The sequence below is a fragment of the Saccostrea echinata genome, unplaced genomic scaffold (genome assembly GCF_033153115.1).
Source record: "Saccostrea echinata isolate AGI-Se365-2 ecotype Australia unplaced genomic scaffold, CSIRO_AGI_Sech_v1 ptg000005l, whole genome shotgun sequence".
Lineage (NCBI taxonomy): Eukaryota > Metazoa > Mollusca > Bivalvia > Ostreida > Ostreidae > Saccostrea > Saccostrea echinata.
This window is the reverse complement of record NW_026889754.1, coordinates 5,928,274-5,937,604: the sequence shown is the minus strand read 5'-3', so window position 1 is coordinate 5,937,604 and position 9,331 is coordinate 5,928,274. Positions and strand designations below refer to the sequence as shown.

The window sequence follows — 9,331 nt, the reverse complement described above, 5'->3', positions numbered from 1 at the left end:
AAGATTTTCGTTTTCTCATACCCCTTCCAATTTGTTTGGGTTTATATTTGTACGGACTGAACTTTTTCTCTGACATGTTTTTATTAAAAGCTTCCCAGATTTTAGGGTCACTTATGTACGTCTGACTATTCATTATAAAACGTAAGGGAATTTCTTAAAGTGAAGTGTAGCGCTCACCGGTCCGTCTAGAAATGGCACTAAGTTGCCTGCTCTGTCCGTTATATATATACAGATCTGTTGTAATTGACCAATCTTTACGGGAAGATAATAAGGTAACATGTAGATGATGCTGTTCTCCTGTTTTTCTCCAAGAAAAACTCGTCGTAAGAGGGGTACGTCCTTACCACCAACAATGGTTTCCTCGCATATGTCACAGCATATGTACACCTCAGGGGTTTTCTTGGCTGAATCCCAACTCTCTGTAGTAAATTCTGTTAAAGCAACTGTCCAGTATCCATCCAATTGAATTTGTTTATTCAAGTGAACTCGAAAACAATTGGGTTTATTGTCAAAATATTCGGAGCTGTCTGTAGACCTCAACACCATTCGAAGGCTCATCTTGACTGATGATGATTTGTTAAAAAAACTGTATTTATTTAGTGTTTTCAAGAGAACTTTCGAGAATCCACGAATTGAATTTACTAGGCCATCCGTCCCATTTTACGTACACTTCCTTTTTATTCCCGCGTTTTCGCTTTTTCAACACCTTTTCCACTCTATACAGAATATCTCCCGACTTCATGACTTTTTGAAGTTCCGATTCATAAAAAGTGCCTTCTATTGGATCATCGGCTAAATCCTTTATTTTGTACACAGGTATACCAGCTCTCTTGTAGCGATTAGACACTTTAAAATATTCTTCAGTCCATTTTTGCTGGTAGTCTCTTTGAAATGGATGTTTGAGCTGTGAAATACGTACGTTATCACCTATTTTATACTTAAAAATTGGTTTAGTTCTTTTCTTTTTATTAATCGATTTGATTGTTTTTTCCAACTTGTTTTTCCTCACAGGATTCTTTTTCTTGGTACTGAGATAGGAAATGAGTCTCACCTCATCTGCATTTTCCTTGGTAACAGTAACAGGTGCTTGTTCTCCAAGAGATCTGTGAGGTCTCTGGTTATAACTAGTCACTAAATCTTGTAAAACATCAACATAACGGTATGTTCTATTTTTCAGAAAATAACGATACATAAGATTTTTCATGGTACGAATAACTCTTTCAGCATAGTTTGCTTTAGTTTCATTCTGGGTGTATATGACATGGACACCCTCCTTTTTTAAAAACGCTTTTACCCAGCGATTTTTAAATTCACTTCCTTTATCTGTTCTAAGAGTATTCGGTTTTCGTCCTGTTTGGAAAACATATTTTAAGGCATCCGTGATATTTCCGTGTTGCTTATTTTTCAATGGTACTATGAACAAAAAGCGACTGAATATATCTATCAACACTAACAAAAATTTGTAACCATCATTCTGAGAAGAAATATTTGTGACATCGGCTAAATCACCATCCCACATAGAATCAATGGTGTTCACTACGACCTTTGAGCGGGGAAATGAACGACGAATAGGTTTCATTAAACTGTAAGGATCTTAGTTGTTCAAAAATTGTCTGATCCTTATTCTTCCTATTTTGTACTTTCCATCTTGTTTTACGGCTTGATAAAGTTTTTCTGGACCTCCAAATGCTCCCGGATTTCCAGGAGTGTAGTAGAGTTTTCTCAAATAATCTGTATACTTTGACATCCTGTACCTGACTGATCATTTTTTCTTCTTATTGTTGTATTATACCAAATAAATCATAAAACATTTTTAAAGTATATTCTTTTTTATTATTGTGAATAACATGATGCAGTTATACGTATGTACATATAATAGTATTTTATACCACATGAGCAATACAATTTAATCAAGAACACTGTCATTCATTGTCACTTTCAATTGTCAGCGTGTCTTGTAAGTCACCGACATTACATTCCATGGAAACATCTATCTTAGGCTCGTAACCAAATGGAGTACATTCTGGGCAATTCAACATCCCAAGCTGATTTTGATGGGACTCTGTGAATGCACAAAGTTCGGTGTCATTTAATTCTGGAACAGACTGTTGAACTTCCTCAAGGGCCTGTAGTAATCTGTTCAATTTGTATTTGTTCAGGGTCACGCCTTTTCTAGTTGGAACCGGTTCCAGGGCATCATCGGGCTTCCAAAAGTGTCTGATATCTACTGTACCATATCCGGGAGTAATCGAGACGTACACCCCCCCCCCCTCCTATATGACATTTCATTTCTTCGTCTGTTCTGTTGTGCAGATGATTTTGGATATCTGGAAGAATGGATTCAAACCTCAACCATCTGGGTAATGGAAATGTTACTCCCTTCTTTGTGGGTATCAGACCATTGTTGGCTGCTGTAAACTGACGGATGTGTATGTTGATCCTGTCTTTGAAAGACACGGCTGTGAGGAAAAGTTCACCATCCAGATTGATTCTGCATCGCTCATCTTGAGATATTTGTCGTGCTACAGAATCACTCTTTGGTTTGCTTTCAGCATACTGATTTTTGGCCGTGTTTACAGCTGAGGATCTGGCCATAGCAATTTCTTATCGCACTCGGACATGGCATCTTCGCTGTCAGTGAGAAGCTTGGATAAATCTGTTTGGCCGGCTTTCATCAGCGCCATTCGGAGACCCCTAAAAGCCTTCTGTCCTCTCCGAAGAATGATGCTGAGTAGTTTTCTGTTTTGATCGTAATTGGTCTTCTCAGTCTCAATTTGTTGCTTCATTTCGTCTGTGATAATGTTAGAGTCATAAAGATGTCTGGCAACCGTGGAGGTCCTTATTTTCTTTACTAGGGTCGAATAGTTCTTTTTTATAACATCCTGCTGGTTTTGCTCCATGTCTGTTGAAACGATAATATGCCTAGTAAGATCGGCTTAGATCTGAAGAAAAATGTTAATAATCACTACGTTTTATAGCAAATTATCACGTGGGTTGGTTGACCGTAGACGGTCCTAGGAGTGGTGCCCTCAGATGGCCCTACGAGGGATGCCCGCAGACGGCCCTTACAGTGGTGCCTGCAGACGGCCCTAAAAGGGGTGCCCTCAGACGGACCCATGACGTCATTGATCCTGACAATGCTGACAAAACACCAGACAAACATTCTACAATCCTTTTTTCTGAGTTACTTTACAAACTTTATAACTGATTTTGTGCTTTCAAAATAGATTCGTCCATATGATCTACATATGTTTTCAGGTATTGCCACTGTTTTTTAGTCAAGGTAATACCTTCGTCACCCGGTTTTCCGGAATAAAACCGTCTTATGTCAATCTGTATGGTTTCGTTGTCACATATCATAGCGTATACGTCGTTGGAAAGCGGGTACCGATCCACGTAAGAACAAGTTTTATGCATATCTTTTTCACTGACAATAGTACACAGAGAAATGATAAGTCCAATCACCATAAAACTAGGTATCATGATTCCAATATTCTTTTTCAATTTCTCTTTTAACATATCTTTAACACTATCATTTTTTAGAATTTCCATCACAACCATTTGCTCAGCCATCTTAAATAAAACTGGTTTTGCTCAAATTTTGCAAGCCGATTTATATAGAGAACTCGTATGATGTCATTTTTTTTTTACTGTATAAGTCTGATTCTCTTTAGGGTCTTAGAAATTATCTTTTTTTTTCGTCACAACTTTCCGTTTTACTAAAATTTAATATCGTTCAGATCCTCAGCTGTCTCTGATGTCCCAGATTGACCTCAGACATTTTTATGTCGTTTAATTTTAAATGTAGGATTGTTGACAATAATATTTCGGCGTGTTCAATTCTCCTTTTAAAATGTGCTCTATCTATAGCATACTGCATCCATATTCCTTTCCGTTCTTCAAGTGGTATTGATATAATTTGTACATGATTGTCAAATTGAACTTTCTTCTGCATTTTGTTCATCTTAAACACTCTACATTACTGATTACAGACAGTATTTTTTAGGCATAATCCGACGTTTCAATAGGTATTCATTTGATCCCCAGCAATCTGCAACATCATATCCTTCTCTCATTTTCTGCTTAAAATCAGTAATACAATCTTCTTTTTTATCAAACCATTTAAAGTGTCCATTTTTTTCATCTCTTCTGATACAATTCCACGCTAAAACTTTCCACTTGTACTGTGTGTTGCTATCACCCATGGTTAAAAATAAGATGTTTATGTATTGTTAAATACTTATATATATATATATATATATATATATATATATATATATATATATATATATAAGAGTGGTGTCCTTAAACAGCCTTTGGAGTGGTGACCTCAGACGGCCCTAAGAGGGGGTGCCCGCAGATGGCCCTAAGAGGGGGTGCCCTCAGACGGCCCTAAGCGTAGTGCCCTCAGACGGGGGTGCCCTCAGACGGCCCTCAGAGGGGGGTGCCCTCAGACGACCCTAAGAGGGGGTGCCCGTAAAGTGCCCCCAGACTACCCCCTTTACTACTTCGGTAATTAACGAATCGTCCTTGTTTGACATCAAAGTAAACTTTGAATATTGAAAACATAGAAAGAATTATTAATTATCAACTTTGTTGCCTGCTTAATTCGCAAATTGTTTATGAGAAAGGATGCAGATGGATCTGTTATACAACATAAGAACTAAATTACTAATGTTTTGTGTGAAATTCGTATATACATGTAGTCCTCTACAAAGACATTGATAAGATAATACAGCAGAATAATATTCATATACAAAATTAATGAGTGTTAACTAAATAACTGATTTTTTTTTATTTATATCTGTACACAGACCCTGCTGTAGTAAATGTCTTCATTTTTCGCAGGAAATTACAATAATGTTGGTCTTAAATACATACATGCACGTTGTACACAAAGAACCAGTGCTGGTTCTAAATAAAGAAAAGTCTTAATATTTATATAACATGATTTTCCTTTCCTTAAGAACATCGTCTTCTGAAGAACTGCATGCTAAGGCAATTCATTGAAGAAAAAAAAACCCAATAATTTATTGATTGTTTTACACGTAGATGCTTAGCGAAAACTTAATATTTTTAAGGAGGTTCGATCCTGAGCCTTTGAGCAGATTTTGCTCTGGACCTTTATTTCTAACATTCTGCATCATTTTTAAGTTCTAACATTAAATCTGGATTCTACAATGCAAATTAAACTATATCCAATGAAAAAACCGCGATTCAATTCCATTCAAATAGGATTAAGCTAGGAACTATATTTTGTGGCGGAAGGTTTTTTAGAAGAAAATGATCAATTTTTCCCTTTTGAAGTACATACAGTACTGTTAAGTTTAAATTCCTATTTTTCCATGCTGGTTGCACACAGAGCTGTTTTTTGCAGTGAAATGTTTTATTCTGGTTCTGAAATATCTATTAAGTTATTTCTCATGAATTCTTTCATTATATTGTGACAAATATAGTAAATATATTCTGAAAGTCCAGGAAAAAATTGAGACAATTTTAACATAAAATTAACACTTTTTTAGTAATATCTAAAAGTTTACATCATAGACCCCCACTTTTGTTTTTCTTTTCTGAATATATGAGATAACTTTGATCAATCTGCTTAAATTCAGCAAAAGTTTAAGACTTTATAATAATTCTTTTGCTTGTTAAATTTTTAATGCCAGAAAAATCACATTTTATGAGTGCAGAAAGGTCAAATAATTGATCATGCGAAGCAATTTGCAACTTTTTCTTAGTCACAATTTCAATGTGTCTTTTTTAAAATAAACTAATAGTTTATTTTGTCCCATGCTTTATTTGGATAAAAACATTGGAGGGAAAAACGTCGAAGAGGTGATTTTTGATTAAGACACAAATTTCAGTGCAAAAAGTTCATATTAAATGTACTGTAGCGCCAAAAGAAGCATATAGACCCCCATTTTTTGTTTTGATTTTTAATTAAGCTATGTGTGTAGAAACTAAAAATATTCTTGACAAAAAAAGTGTAAGACTTTAAATATCAGGATCCAACCTCGTTAAATCGTGTATTGTGTTAAACGGAAGGTTACCCCTTTCAAATTTAAGCCACCTCCCCTCCTTCAAAAAATGGAGAAAAAATAGTTTCTTTCGATATTTAGTTATAATATACTGATGTGGTGATTGTTAATGCTACTACATGTAGAAACATTTCTCTATATATGCCGTCCATTTCTTGATTTTTATACCCCTACATGTACCATTACTAATTTTTTTTTCTAAACTGCACTTAAAACTGTCTACTCAAACCACAGGCCTGTATAATTTCAGTTTGGGGCACAAACTTTACCAGAAAGTTCTTAACTAGCAAACCTTACCAGAAATTACCAGAAAAAAGTTATATATGAAAGATAAAGGGCGGTACTGGCTGAACGGATAAAGCCACGTATATATATATATATATATATATATATATATATATATATATATATATATATATATATATACAGCCCTGCACATCAACGAGTATACACCGTGCATTATTTTCCAACAAATCAGATGATCAAATATTGACAAATTGTTACCAGTCACGACTAAAATTCTGAACGCAATGGACATGATTGTAGGTTACCTACAATAATTCTGGACTTATTTTAATTATGTGTTTCAGGTCAGTAGCAACAGTTTCAAAGGGGGGGGGGGGCTTCCAAAAAAAATCTGACAAGACAAAAAAAAAATAAAATAAGAGCATAACCAGTTACTTTCACCCCCTGCCCCCCCCCCCCCCCCCCCCGCATTCTACGGGCCGGTATTTTCCAAATTAAAATACTGTTTTCTCTACCTTTGCTTAGATATTGGTTCGTTTTTTTTCACCTTGTGTTTACTCTCCTTTTTATATAAATCAATTTTCAAATTTAATGTGAAAAATTCTGATACATTATAAAGGTGAGAATTACCTTTAACAAAAGGCAAAGATGTTTGAAGTAAAATATAGCAAATAGAAAAAGTCCAGCAATTTCGTCCACTGATTATTATTGATATCAGGCTAAAATCGAAACCCAAAAAGGAGGGGCTTCAATAAAGTATCTAAAGCCGAACAAGAGAAAAAAAATCATCAAATCTTTATAATTATTCTTGAACCGTCCTTGCTGGTAATTAAATTATTTTGTCTTGATTTTCACAATGGTATACTAGTCTAACATACCCTGATTCCTTCTACTAACTAGCAATTTTTGACACCGAACTTTTCCATCATCACTAAAAATAAAATACTGTTCTGTATACATGTCATGTAGTTTATTTGCATGCCAAATGCAGATCGAAATTTACGGCAGACTTCAAAAGACAACATTCTTGTCACAAAATAATAAACAGCTGATAAAGAGTCATCATACGTTTATTTTGAGGGGCGCAACAGGAAATAAGCTTTGTTTTCTATACTGCAAAATATATGTTTAGGGACGTATGCCCCCCCCCCCCCATTTTCTACGGTCCTCAACTAATATTCATTTTCTGACGCTTCAAATTTTAAAACATGTACCGGTATACATGTATAAAGGTTTTAAACATCTTTCGTTGTGACATTATAATGAATAATTTAGTGAAAAAGTAGTGGAGGGGGGGATAACCGGACATTTTCTGTTTGGATGGGCACTACGTACCAAGCCCCCCCCCCCCCCAGTCAAATAATTTAAGGGGTCACACTAGAAACATAAAATGTCTCTGGTCACCCTCAGAAAAACGCTTTGTTTTCTATAGTATACTAATTATGAGCAAATGTATTGAGGAGCACCCCCCCCCCTTTCTATGAACAGGGAAGAACTTCACTATGGATATGAACTCATGATGAACGTTACAGGGAAATTATATTATATATAAAAACTTTTATTACCCTCTAACATAATTAACGTAAACAGGTTCCGTTTCCCATAATCCATCGCTCTGCAGAGGCTTTAATTTCATTGGTCAATTTTCACGAGGCGCCATTTTTGAAGTTGAGCAAGACGGAGAAGAACTCGGGTTTAAGGTGCCAATGTGAAAAGTTAACGATGTTTTCGCCACCCAGTGTCTTTAAAACTGTGAAAAAAAGTTAACGATGTTTTCGCCACCCAGTGTCTTTAAAACTGTGAAAAATGCAATGATCAACAACCAAGGATTAGTGTACGTATATTTTTATATACTTTTTACGGTAAATAATACTAATATTGGGCAGGACAAATCTTTCCCATCGCAGACCACATTCGTTTTGACGCCATTTTGAAAAGTTTGATATCAAAGTTTAAAATATTTTAGTTTACACTTTGCAAAAACGGAAAGAGAAACTTGAATTATACAAATTTTAGTGTTTTACTTTCAATCATAGATGTATAGATAGTAGATTTTGTATAGCTAGGCCCTATGGCACCACATTTGTCTTTTTCCATGCTGTATGTTGTATGTTAACGTTTCGCCTTTGTAGATTCTTTTTAATAAAATGAATGCTTACTATAATAGTTCTCTCTCTCCCTATAAATAAATGAAAAGTGTGTAATTTTTTTTTCGCTGTTAAATCGGATAATAATGTTTGTACCGAATATGGTTTCTTTGTTAATACAGACAAACTTATATCCGGTTTGAATACATGTGTTCTCGGAATGCAACTTGTACTTTTGCCAGTTTTGGACTTTTGGAACTTTTTATGATGTAACGACAAGGTAAAAATGAATTATTTTTGCTGTTCTAAGAACTCCTGACCCTAGGGCCATGAATTTCACAATTTTGGAAGAGTAACTCTTACTCATCATTACTATACTCTTAGTTCATCGGCTTAATACCCAGGAGAAAAGGAGAAGATTGTCAAAGAATTATTGCATTTTTACTATGTAATCATTAAAGCCCCGCCCCAATACCAGAACCCCTGAGCCAGGGGCCATGAAATTCACAATATAGAAAGAGGCACCCTTACTCATCACAACTATGCATTCAGTTTGTTTGCCCTGGATTAGAGAAGAAGAGTTGTAAAGAAATAATTTATTTTCACTATATATTCAACAGAGCCCCATCCTAACACAAGAACCCCTGACCCTGGGGTCATAAAATTCACAATTTTAGAAGAAACACCTTTCCTCATTATAACTATGCATATTGTTTGTTTGCAGAGTACACAGCAGCAGAGGAGAAGATTTTTTCAGAAATAATGCACTTTCCCAATATATGCAACAGTGCCCCGCCCTAGCACCAGAACCCCTGACCCTGGGGGCGTAAATTTCACAATTTTGGAAGAGGGCTCAATGCTTATTACAATCATGCCAACAGTTTGACGGCGAACAACTGTAGGTCAAAGAGAGGAAATTTATACAATATGAAAGGACAAATCAATAAAACTGAAAAGATT

At 35.5% G+C, this 9,331-nt stretch overlaps 1 pseudogene; it reads right to left on the bottom strand.

Annotated features, from left to right (window-relative positions):
- Positions 1 to 1,922: 1,922 nt before the first annotated feature.
- On the bottom strand, positions 1,923 to 2,900 carry LOC133180012 (uncharacterized; annotated as a pseudogene).
- Between the last annotated feature and the right edge of the window lie 6,431 nt (positions 2,901 to 9,331).